At 34.3% G+C, this 12541-nt stretch overlaps 1 long non-coding RNA gene across 1 annotated transcript in view; it reads left to right on the top strand.

Annotated features, from left to right (window-relative positions):
* Positions 1-7668, top strand: part of LOC136830559 (uncharacterized) — a 39817-nt gene extending 32149 nt beyond the window's left edge. Inside the window, exons 5-6 of the long non-coding RNA XR_010850661.1 lie at positions 2459-2532; positions 6123-7668. This is a non-coding gene — a long non-coding RNA (uncharacterized lncRNA). The remainder of the gene's footprint in view (positions 1-2458; positions 2533-6122) is intronic.
* The last annotated feature ends 4873 nt before the right edge of the window (positions 7669-12541 follow it).

The following is a 12541-nucleotide window of genomic DNA, read 5'->3' as shown; positions in this document are numbered from 1 at the left end:
TCTTCCAGACCTAAAAGAGAACAGACAGTTGCATGGAGTCTGGATGTAGTCCTCAAGTGGATCGCAGGCACATGGTTTGAACCCCTTTGCTCATCTTCTCTGAGAGACCTGACCAGGAAGACAATATTTTTCATGGCCATAGCAGCTGCAAAAAGGGTTGACATAATTTGCTCTCTAACCCTGGGATTTATGGCAAAGAACGAAACTCCTTCTAAACTGGCCTTGTTCCTTGTCAAGTAAAGAATTTAATGGATATTCTAGGTCCAGAAGAAGATGGGAGAGCTCTTTGCCCCGCATGAGGGCTCTCAGACTCTCAGATATTATCTCCATAGAACCGAAAAAATTAGAAGACCAGCAAGGAACCTGTGGTGTTCTGTCCAGAATCCAACTAGACCATTTTCAAAGAACATCATCTCGTTCTTTTTAAGGGACATCATCCTGGAAGCTCACTCCCAGGTTGGAGAAGACTCTTTACCTTCCCTGAATGTAAAAGCAAAAGATTAGGGCAGTTGCCACCTTGTTAGCTTATAAGCACACCTTGTCCCTGTCCTCTATACTTCAAGCAATCTACTGTTTGCTTGATGTTGAAGCGACTTATGATAATTGCAGTACCCTGCAACCTTTATCCATTGCTGGAACGATATTGGGGGAGGAAATGTAGAGCTTCCCTTCCATCCCCCTTTACCTTTGTCTTGGACTTTGGTGTTGAGTTCCAGGGAAGTAGGGGTCTACTGTGTACTTGAGTCCCCACCAATTTTTAGCGATTGTGTGATTGTCTCTTGTTTTAATGGTGTAGGTGATGAGGTGTATTGGTTATTCTTTTAATTATGGCACTGCACCCTGGGCAGGGACAAATACTCAGACTTTGTCGGCCATCGGAAATATCCTTCGCCACAAAGCTCCTTCTCATGCTTTCTCAGCCATCGGAGTACTCCTTCGCTGGAAAGTCCTGCAACAGTAGAGGGACTCCTCAACTACTTGCCCCTGTGCCACTACAGGTTGAGATGAGCACCAACCAGAGGCAGTATCTACCTGCAGTAGCTCTCTCACCAGGTAAGCAACAACAAGCATTGTATCAATGGTAGCATAATTCTTTTTTTCAATGCATTAATCTAACTATGTATTGGAATAGAATATGTCCATGAATTCCCAGCTCCTATCAATGTGGGATTCAGTGATGTAATTACTGGGTAAGTTACATATGTAAAATTGACATTTTTATGATAAAATAAATTTTTATATATACTTACCCAGTAATTACGAGTTGAGCCCTCCTGCCTCCCCTTGCATGGACATTTCAGCACAAACAAATTGAAGCCATTTGCTAAGTTGTCCCTCTTCCACAGAATGTGGGCAGGGTCTAGTCACCTATTCTACTCTAGCGAGAAGTGGTGTTACAGCAGCGGACCAAAATTCAAGCTGTTGTGCAGTGAAAACTACAGTGATGTAATTACTGGGTAAGTATATATTAAACTTTATCATATGGAATCAGAAGTCAAGTTAATGGACCTCAAAGTAATAGACTTCTATACTTATCAGCTGTGTTATAGTGATTACTTTTTGCTATGCTACCATTTTAGATGTGATATAATTTTGGATAAATATCCTAAATTGAAATGTTAGTGTAATGTACAGGTTAGTATAGGTTATTAGGAACTGGTGGAATTACTGTTAACTGTAAAATATCAAGAAAATTTTCAAGTGCTGGTTATAATATATGCTCTCTGTTACTTAATCTGAAAGCCAGATGCCAAAGTTTTTGTCAAATGTAGGTACTAGTGAATTTCTGGACTGCCGTTGACACAATGTGCTGGGCATTTTGACTAAATTAGAGAGTCAAACCTAACATAAACATAAGACTCCCTTCGATGTGCAAGGAAATTTTACAGATTTGAGAGACAAGACTACACTATTTGTAGTCTCCATGAGAAGTGCAGGGTATTTGTACTGAATTAAGAGACAGGCCTACACTATTTCTGGAGTACTATTGATGTGTAGAGCTTAAGTCTTGGATACACTATTACAGAACTACTGTCGATGTTCAGGGTACTTTTGTTTCAATAATGTAGTGTGAGAGTAAAGTAGAGTTTGGGCAAATATATTTGAAATATTATGCTTCTGAAATGTAGAGGATTTATTTCAATACACATTTCTCAAAGTGTGTTGTGAGGCATTGTAACTGTGGGTGCCTTTCACTCGACATAATAGATTACAGTTATGAATGATAAAATATTTTTCCCTCCATTACTGATTGATATAGCTGGATGAAAGATTTGATTAACCAAAGGTGTATGGGTATAAGACTATTGATGAAGATTATTAGTTATGTGTTAGGAGAGTTAAAATGAAAAAGTTTATGGCTAACATAACATCTGAATCATAAGAATATGGGGACAAAATAATGGAGATAACCTTCAACCATGTGTAATCATTACTGAAGAACCACATTTTATTTCAGATTAAAAACTGATTGGCAGTTGTAAGGTCTTCAAAATCCCCTTTGATGTGAAATTTGTTGGGCTAAAACTTAAGGTAAGTCTTATTAGAAATTGTAATTTTTGCTGTGATATACAAAGGGTTTTTCCCCGTAGGGGTGCTAGTACTGTTAGTGCACCTCATGTGGTGCACTGTAGGCATTACAGTACAGTAATACCTTGAACATTTGCAATTTTAGGTTTCAGAACCCATCGCGGATCAGGGGGAATTGCAAATGTTTGGATGAGTCACTAAAAATAGTAATAAATGCTTATTTCTAGAGTTTAAACCCTAAATATGACCCAAATCATGCTCTCAGAGCACTTTAATTTTATTTAAAAGTTAGCTTAATAAATTACCCATAAAAAAGAAATAAGTGGTTGACGCATTTACAGTACGGTATACTAATGTTACCCCTATACTAATTCATTGGCTGTCGTTTTCTTTTGCACTCACAGTAAGGTAAAACCAAGTAACGAATGGGACTGTGAACTTAATGACTGACGTTTTCTTTGTCATTGTCATGTCACTGAAGTCAAATAATGAAGGTACAATTCAATAAAATAAAGAAAACGTACGTACTGTACACAGATACGTGAAAAAATCGTGGATGCAAGTTAATTAGGTTCCAATGAAAATTTTGTGAATCCAGAAATACGAATGCACGAGGTATGACTCTACTTGAGGTTTTTTGCGGCATCCCTTCGGCCCCTAGCTGCAACCCCTTTCCTTCCTTTTACTTTACCTCCGTCTTACCTTCCTCCCTCTCCTAACAATTTCTTCATAGTGCAACTGTGAGGTTTTCCTCCTGGTACTCTCAAATTCCCTTTCAGTGCTGAATGACCTTGTAGGTCGCAGCACTCGGCCTTTGGCCTAAATTTCATATTCCATTTCCGAAAGGTTTTTCAGTGAAAATATTGGTGACTGTTTCGTAGGTTTGTGTTATATTGCAATTTGTAAGATTGTAAATTAATTTGTTAATTTTAATCTTCTAGAAATTGCCTTTAAGGTTAACTATAAATATTTAATTTCTTAGTTTTCAAAAGTTTAAGGTTCGAGCTGGTATTATAATGTATTTCAAGTGTTCCAGCTTAAGTAATTGGATATCACAGACTTGCATTGGCTTGTTTACCTTACTTTTTCACATTTTCAAACCCCATTTCCCTCATATTGTCTTATCCTGATGATCTGCAGTTCATGTACCCAGTGTAGCATCAAATATAATTGTGACAAACCCAGTATAGATAGTGAATTCAATTAGCTCCTGAGGTAAGCTCGATTGGTTTCAGTAGCAGATTTAGAACAGGTAACAGATCATGGTTCCTTTTCCAAACTCAGAGAAGAATCCTGTCCACAGTTTCAAAGAAATAACCATGATTTTGAGTTCTGGGATTTTGAATTCAGGGGTTTGTGTTGTATAAATGAAAAATTCTGTAGCATATTACTAACATTGCAGCCTTAAGAAGTACTGTGTTATACATTTTAGTTATGTTGTAAGTCACTGTACATCTGCTCCATAGGGGGTTAGTGTCATCAGTGCACCCGTCATTATACTTAGGGTCTTTGCAGCATCCCTTCAGCCCTTACCTGCAACCACTTTCATTCCTTTTACTGTATCTCCGTTCATATTCATTATCTTCCATCTGACTTTCCATCCTTCCTAACAATTGTTTCATAGTGCAACTGCTTTGAGGTTTTCCTCCTGTTACACCTTTCAAACCTCCTTACTGTCAATTTCCATTTCAGCACTGAATGATTTCATAGGTCCCAGTGCTTGGCCTTTGGGCTAAATTCTGCATTATATTCTATTCTACAGTACATCTGAAATATACATGAATTATCTCCCATAGTATATAAGTAATTAATCAATTTTTTATTCTTAAAGTTTAGTAACAAGCTTTGAATAGAACCTTTCACAGTAGGCCTACAGGAAATTAATATACTTGGATTTTGGCTCTTTAAATCATGAGCTTAGTTCACAACAGATTGAGAACGTTCTTTGATTTAGATTCATAATCATGGGCAGAATAGGCACATAGGATTACCCAATGCCCAGTCTAGATGGGTGGAGAGTTAAGTGTCAGGCTTATGGAAGGATTAGTAGGTAGACTTAATTATTATCAATTTTGAACTCTTCCAAGAAGGCAGGTTGATGGCCAGTAACTGTGACCATTATACCTTACAGCAAGAGTTTAAGTTGAAAAGTCTATAATTAATTTTTTTTTTAATTTTTGTATGCCTGGAGTTGAAGGAATTGATATTGAGGTGTACAAGATTGATTCATGGTATATGGTTTGGAAAACTGTCCCCTGATAATTTGTTTTGGAACACATTGTATTGCAGGATGATGATGTAAGTCTTCACATCTTAAGTATGATTAATATTTTTAGGAACCTTGATGGTTTGGACTCGTAAATCAAAAGTTTCTCTTTAGTTTCTTTAAACTGCTGAAGAGATTTGATTTATTGCATTGCTCAGAGTTGAACCTTTTGTCAGTTTATGAAAATTACAGGTTTTCTTGCAATTCAGTCTGCACGGGGTATGCAAACTGCAATATTAGGACCTAGGTACTTGGGGATGGCTGAGAGAGATTGAGTTAGTATCCAGGTTTAGAAATTTAGCTAAGAAGATCGCTTGACTGATACGAATTGGAAACATTAATCAGTGTTTCTTTGAGGGAAAATTTTACCCAAGTATGATATACTGAATTCATAAGACATACATATTGCATTAGGAACAGAATATTCTTGAAAAGAAAGTTAATTTGGTAAAGGAATAGACATTGCAATAGGAACAGAATATTCTTGGAAACAAAACTGATTTGGTAAAGGAATAGTCATTTTGGTAGGAATATAATATTCTTGAAAAGAAAGCTGATTTGTTAAAGGAATAGTCATTGCAATAGGAATATTATATTCTTGAAAAGAAAGCGGGTTTGGTAAAGGAATAGTCTTTGTAATAGGAAGATGGTATAAGGATATACAGTGTTGTTGTACTGTAATCATAATTTTTATGTATAAAATCTTGGTATTGTGAAATTGTCAAGACCTTTACAACTAGTTTTCAATATCTCTGTCAGTTCCCCAGTAATTTGTTGGTCAGTTTTAGTGTATCATATAAAATGGTTTGGTTTTTGACACGGACAGGGAAATTGTAAGTTACTGAGAGCTGTAAATGGCTATTTTCTGAAAATGATTGGTCTAACGAGGGGAATACCTAATTTGACTAGATTATGAGAGTCTTGAAATGTTGTAATGTTATAGCAAGGCCCAAGTAATAATAATAATAATAATAGTAAAATTCAATTTATATACAGCTATTTATTGTAATATGCTGATTGAAACTTACCCTAGGAAACCTCTTTTGTTTTTTAAGTGGAATTTGCACTTTAATCCAATTTTAATTGCTGTAATATTTACTGTAGCTGTGGCTAAATAAAATTTCATAGAGTTATCTCGGAAAAAAGTGCAAGGACATTCAACATGAGTCTCATGAAAACCCTGTTCCATCTGTACCCATCTTAGTAAAATGGGCCTAGGTATAGGATGCTTAGGACCTGGTTATAACTAATAGTCTTTATTCTGATACCTTGTAAAGCCACAAGATCCCAATTTGACATATCATTAATATCATCCTTGTCTTTTCAGGAAATTGTGTACATCCACAGTTCCCTAGCATAAATGCAACAAGGTGACCAAGACTACACCAAAAGAATGTTCAGAAGTGTACACTAACAGAAGAAGAATATTCAGAAGTGTACACTAACAGAAGAAGAATATTCAGAAGTGTACACTAACAGAAGAAGAATATTCAGAAGTGTACACTAACAGAAGAAGAATATTCAGAAGTGTACACTAACAGAAGAAGAATGTTGAGAAGTTTACGCTAACAGAAGAACAACATTCAAGTGTACGCTAACAGAAGGAGAATGTTCAGAAGTGTACATTAACAGAAGAATGTTGAAAAGTTTACACTAACAAGATCATTTTTAAAAATGTATGCTAACAGAAGAAGAATGTTCAAAAGTGTACGCTACAGAAGAACATCATTCAGAAGTATATGCTACAAGAAGAATGTTGAGAAGTGTATGCTCTAAGAGAATGTCATCACATTGAATTTTTAAAGATTTTATTTAGCTACTTTATATAATGTCCCAGAATGTAACGGTTAAGTGTTATTTATTGCTAATGATAGAGATGAAGTAAAAAAATGGTCCTATGAACATAGAAGTCTGAAAGTGTCGTATTTTGGTATAGGGACGTTAATAATCTTATCTCCTTTCTCTATTAAAGTAGGACGGGGTTAAAGTTTACAGGGTTATGGAAGCGTAGGACGGGGTTAAAGTTTACAGGGTTATGGAAGCATTAAGTTATCAAATTCATAACAGTGCCTTCTGATCCAATGTCAAGTGGGAGTTCAGTCTGGTTTTTGTAATTTATCATATGAAGTGATTCAGTGGTGTTCAAGATATGTAGTTTGTTCCTTAAGCCTGCTTCTGGTTCAGTATTTCAGGTTATGTGTATTTCTCACATTCATTTCTCCTGAATTTAATGTTAGTCATCCAGTAACTCAGTATCATTTATGATACATAGCTTTGTTTTTACTTAAAACTCCTGTAGCTTTAAAATTACTTCAGTGTTTACTTGAGACTTCTTTGTAAGTTCAGTATCAGCTTACATATAAGTAGCTTGTCATTTTCTTAATTACTCTCTGTTAGTTCAGTGTACTTCAGGTAGCATATTATATTTTCCACCCAAGTCTTTCAAATTTATCTTCAGCTATAAAGTAGCTCAGTGTTTCAGAGTAAATATTGGTTAATTTAATTTTCTGTCCGTTTAACAATAGCTCTGTGGTTGCCTTAGTATATTGCAGGTTATGTAGTTTTTTATGTAAGACCCACGTGTAATGTCAAGTACTTCAGTACATACAGTAGGTTGCTCAATATTTTTCAGGATACATAGGTTTTTGAAATATAGATTTCTTAACAGTTTAAAATCTACCATTAACTGATTCAGAATGTTTCAGGATAGATGGTTTTTTTTGAAGAATATGAAATCTGTTCATATGGAACAAGCCCACCAAAGTGGCCACTGACTTGAAATTCAAGCTTCCAAAGAATGTAGTGCTCATTAGGAAGTAAGAGAAGGTAAAGGGAAATACAGAAAGATCTCACACATTAAAAAGAAAAATAAATTAATAAATAGATAAAAATGTATTAGGATGCAAGGAGAATGACATTAGGGTAGTAATGCATTGCATCTTTGCTTCAAATATCGCAGCTGTTTAAGATCTGTTATCTAATTTAAAATGTTGCAGGATACATAGGTTTTTGAAATAAAAATTTTCATTACAGTCTAAGATCTACTGTTAACTATTTCAGAACGTTTCATATGCATAGTTTTGCTTGTACTTGAATGTAGAGTTTGGTATCAGTTACAGGTAGCTCAGTGTATCAGGATACACATTAAATATCTTATTAATTTAGTAATAGCTGTTTGGCATACTTTAGGATACATGTTCCTTTGCTACATAAGATTTATAATATTTTATTGGTTATCAAAAATCAGAATATGTACCTTGTTAAATATTTTATTAATTAAATACAGCAATAAGGATACATAGTTTTTAGTTCAATTTCTTAGTACTGTAGTGTTCATATCAGCTACCTGTCAAGCATTGTAGTACATTTCAGGGTACATAGTTTTGCTCAGTATGTTGCAGGTTCCATAATATTAAAAAAATTTTCATCATTGTAATATCAGTCATTAGGTAGTTGCAGACACACTAACAATTTTGTATCAAGTCTGTGTTTGTAAGGATAATGTTTTATAACTTAGTTTAATATCACCTGTCAGGTAATTGTTTTTGAGAATATGCATTCACCTAGAGCTCTTAATCTTGATGGGCAGTATCCAGTAGGTCACTGTTCAGTTCTTGTAGGACTTACAGTAGGTTATTCTTATTATTTCCGGTAATTTCCATGAGCTCAGATATGATTAAAATTGGTTCATTAGTTCAAAGAAAAGGAATATCTTTGGGGCTGTCAGTTAGGAATAGTTTTGTGGAGTAAAACCTGTGAGGTATTAACCTTGATAGAATAGGTAATAATTTTTTTAATTTTTATCTATTAAACTATTCATTTATTAATTTATCATTCTTTCCTTTTCTAATAACTGATCTCTTCTGTCTTTGTGTCCAGTTATCATCTGTAACTTCTTTCCAATGAACACCATTATTCTCTGAAAGCTTGAATTTCAAGCCAGTGGCCCCCGTAAGCTTGTTCCATATGAATAGGGGTTTATCTTTGTAATAGTATTAATTATCAGCTATTTAGAACTGAGTTTTTAATAGCTTATAAGTCCTGTGTTACCATAATGTTATGTAAGCATTGGCACTCTTTGAGATTGTGGTTACATACAGCCTTTGTTTAATACAAAGAGATATCACAGCCTGAGGTACTTAACGTGTTTACATTCTAGGATAGGAGGCATTCCAGAATTCAGTTTTTAGTTTTTTAGTTTTACTTTGTTAACAAGAGATTGGGCCTTAACTGTCAAGTGATTAAACAGTACCCTCTTATTTAATGCAAATTTTGACATGAGGATAATGCATCTTGCTTAACATGAAACAAATTAATTGAAAGTCAATACTGTAATTACTGTATCACATCAAGATCATTATTGTCATGATATTCCTGCATATTTCAAGACACTGCTTGCATGTGAAGGGTCCAAATTGAAAGTTTTTATAAGGGGAATTTGGTATGCATATCAGATTTATTGTGGATAAATGATTTCATAAACAAATTCAAATTGAAAGTGTTTATAAGGGCAATTTTTTTTATGCAGGAGCAAGATTTAATGAGTAAACTCAAGGTCATAGCACTTCTTTAAGGGCAGTCTGGTACTCACATTGAATTTGTCACCTTTAGGATAATTTTATTTTTCTTAGTTATTTCCTAGGTGAAGGAGTCGAAGTAAACTCAAATTCAAAACGTTGTTTTATAGGGAGTAAAGTATTGTTTAAAAATGGTATCTTCAGTATATGAATATGTAAACACAAAAGTGCTCTTAAATATTTTTGGTATATAAATTTAAAAAATTCTCAGTTATGAAAAATGTATAGTCAGCTCATTATTACATTTACGGTAAACTTTCTTGAAAGATTCAAATCATGAAAACTATTAAGTTTTTCACTGGGATATCAAATAAATATTTTCTGGACTTTAGTTTTAAAATGAAAATTCAATTCTTATTAGACATCTGAGCAATTATGAGTAGTAACTATTTAGTAAAGTACTATTTTTAATGTTTCAAAACAAGCAAGTCACATGTATCTCGTTTGTTAAGGGGAATGATTTTCGTGTGAATCAGAGTAAGGTTAGGTTGGAGAAAAACAAAAAAGTGGGAAGAAATATAGGGAATTGATTTAAAGTGAAGGGAAGATTTTGAATAGGTCATTCACCCTACAAAGGACTCTGTATAAAGCATATAAATAGCCGTGTAAAGTATTAGTCATCTCAAGGCACATCTAGAATAATACCAAAAGTGAGATTTTGATGGGAGAGTATTTTTTCAGCTTAGCAACAAAATTTTCCCAGTCAGTGTTCATAGTTATGTTTTTAAAATTTCCAAATGTTTTTGGCTTCGTTAGTGTAAATGATTTGATAAATTCACTTTTTATGTCACCAAAAGTGAGATTTTGACATTCTTTTTCAGCCTAAGAACAAAGTTGTTTCATCAGTCTTAATACAGTAGTCATATTTTTAAAATTTTTGAATGTTTTTGGCTTTGTAAATGTAAATAATTTTATAAATTCACCTTTTATTAACTTGAATTTATAGGTTTTGTACAAATTTTGGAATTTCTGATGCTACAGTGTCTTGACATGTGTAGAAAATTGTTAGGTTTCTTGTAGGTTAAGGTATAAATCATACTATTTTCTGAGTGTTAAAATATCTCATACAGTTCCCATTGAATTTCAGTAACTATGTTCAAATCAAGGTTCAGTTGAATGTTATTGTTAAAAATGTAATGAGGAAACATTTGTAATACTGTATTGTACTTTTTTGTTGTAGAAGGACTTCTGTATTTTAGCTTCTTGCTATGTTCTCACAAAGTCTCCTAACTTTACTTAGCTGTGAGAGGGAACTAGGGTCAGTTTGATAGTCCTATGCTACAGCAGAGAAAGAATATAATTAAATTTGACTCTGACGGCGCCAAAATTTATTTGTAGGAATTGTAACAATGATGTCACTTGGTAAGTACCATGTAATGATTGTGATCTGTAGTCTGTCAAACATTCTAAGATTGTTAAGGTGTGAAAAGGTAGAAAAATCAGGACTGCCAGATCTGTTTAGCCAATTAAATCTTTCCGTTATCATTAATCCCTTTTTTATGGTTTTGCCTGAGACCTGTCATTTATTGTATTGTTTCTGCTTTGGATGTCAATACTCTTCTATCACAATGTCAGCGTAAGTGCAACAGTTCTTTAAGTATGTGATTAGTTGAAGATTAAGACAGTCAGGTGACTGCTGACCTTCTAAATACCCCATACCGAGTACTGCACACGTCACGGAAACTGAGGTTTGGCAGCACAGGTCAGAGATTATGCCACATCTCTTTGTTTTTATGAAAACAAGTAGGTTTCCAAAATCAAATATGTTTTCAATGTGTTTTGAAATCATGGCTACACTCCAAAAAACTTTCACTTAGGGTCTGCTAAGCCCTCGCTTTTATCCTAACAATAAGATGTTTGTCAACAAGAGACTTCCATATTCACCCTAGTGATCTTAGAGTGTGTGGCAGACTGTAGGTTTGAGAATTTTTGAATTTTGAGACAAAGAGTTGTACAGATTGTCTCCTATGGCCAAATAATCTTTTTACTGGTGGTTAGCCAAAGGAACAAAGGTTAAGAGATGATCTTGAATTATTATAAATGGTCTAGATGTTGTTTCTGCTTTCAGTACCTTGTCATCCTTCCATTCTTACTGGATTGTCTTTCTATGTAATCATGAAGGTACACACTGCTCACTCAAGGGCGTTCCTTAAGCCTTCTGTACAAGCTTTAGCATATAGCACTTCTCTCTCTCTCTCTCTCTCAAATTTAAATGTTTTCAGCTTTTCCAGTTATTAAATTTTTGGGAAGGTACAGCATAGTAGATCAGATCCTTAATCACAAAGAACAAACCCTTCTTACTAGCTCTTATTAGAATTAAGAATGTTAACTCAGTGGTCTGGTTAATAATGATATTTTTAATAATGATCAGCAATTTTGCTGAAGTGACACTGTACGCTGTACACACTTCAAAGCTTCCTTCATCATTTACACAAACAAGCATCATATCCTTCATACATTGCTGAAGCCTTCCTATACTCTGTACATGCTTAAAAGCATCAGGACCCACTTAGCACCCTTTATTCAAGAAGTCTTCTTGAAACTGCATACACTGTTCACTATTAAGGTGCTGTTCCTGTTTCTTCACACTGGGGCTAAGTATTCCACTCTTAGTATTTTCTCTCCAACATTTATGTCTGTTCACTCTCAACACCCTTAATAGCTGTAAGTTGGTTCAGTCACTTAAATTTGTATCTTTCCATCTTACTTATCCTAAACCCTTTACACCTTTTGACTCAATTTCTGCTTCAGTGCTCAATGACCTCATAGCTCCCAGCTCATGGCCTTTGGCCTAAATTCTATATTTTGTTCTATATTTGGACCTTAAGTTGTCAAGGTATGAAATTGTGGTAAATTTTTTATGGAAAGTTAGGTGTTTGTCACAAAATATTTAAGCCATTTGTCAAGTTTTGTCATAAATTTTGATCAGTTAATGTTTTGTGCCATGGCTTAATTGTGAGTCTCATCTTATCTTAATTTTTAAGTAGGTGTGTATTTTGTTTTTAGTACCAATGACAAAATGAGAACCAGAGCAGTGTCTGTAATAATTAGTATATTAACCTGAACAGTTTAAAAGAAAACTTCTGAAATTATAGCTCATTAGTTAGTGGCGTAAGCTGAAGTACAGAAGTCCTCATATATGTATGCACTCTAAAAAGAAAACTGGAAA

This window comes from Macrobrachium rosenbergii, chromosome 47 (genome assembly GCF_040412425.1).
Source record: "Macrobrachium rosenbergii isolate ZJJX-2024 chromosome 47, ASM4041242v1, whole genome shotgun sequence".
Taxonomy (NCBI): Eukaryota; Metazoa; Arthropoda; class Malacostraca; order Decapoda; family Palaemonidae; genus Macrobrachium; species Macrobrachium rosenbergii.
The sequence above is the reverse complement of the archived record's forward strand: the minus strand, read 5'-3'. Positions and strand labels throughout refer to the sequence as shown.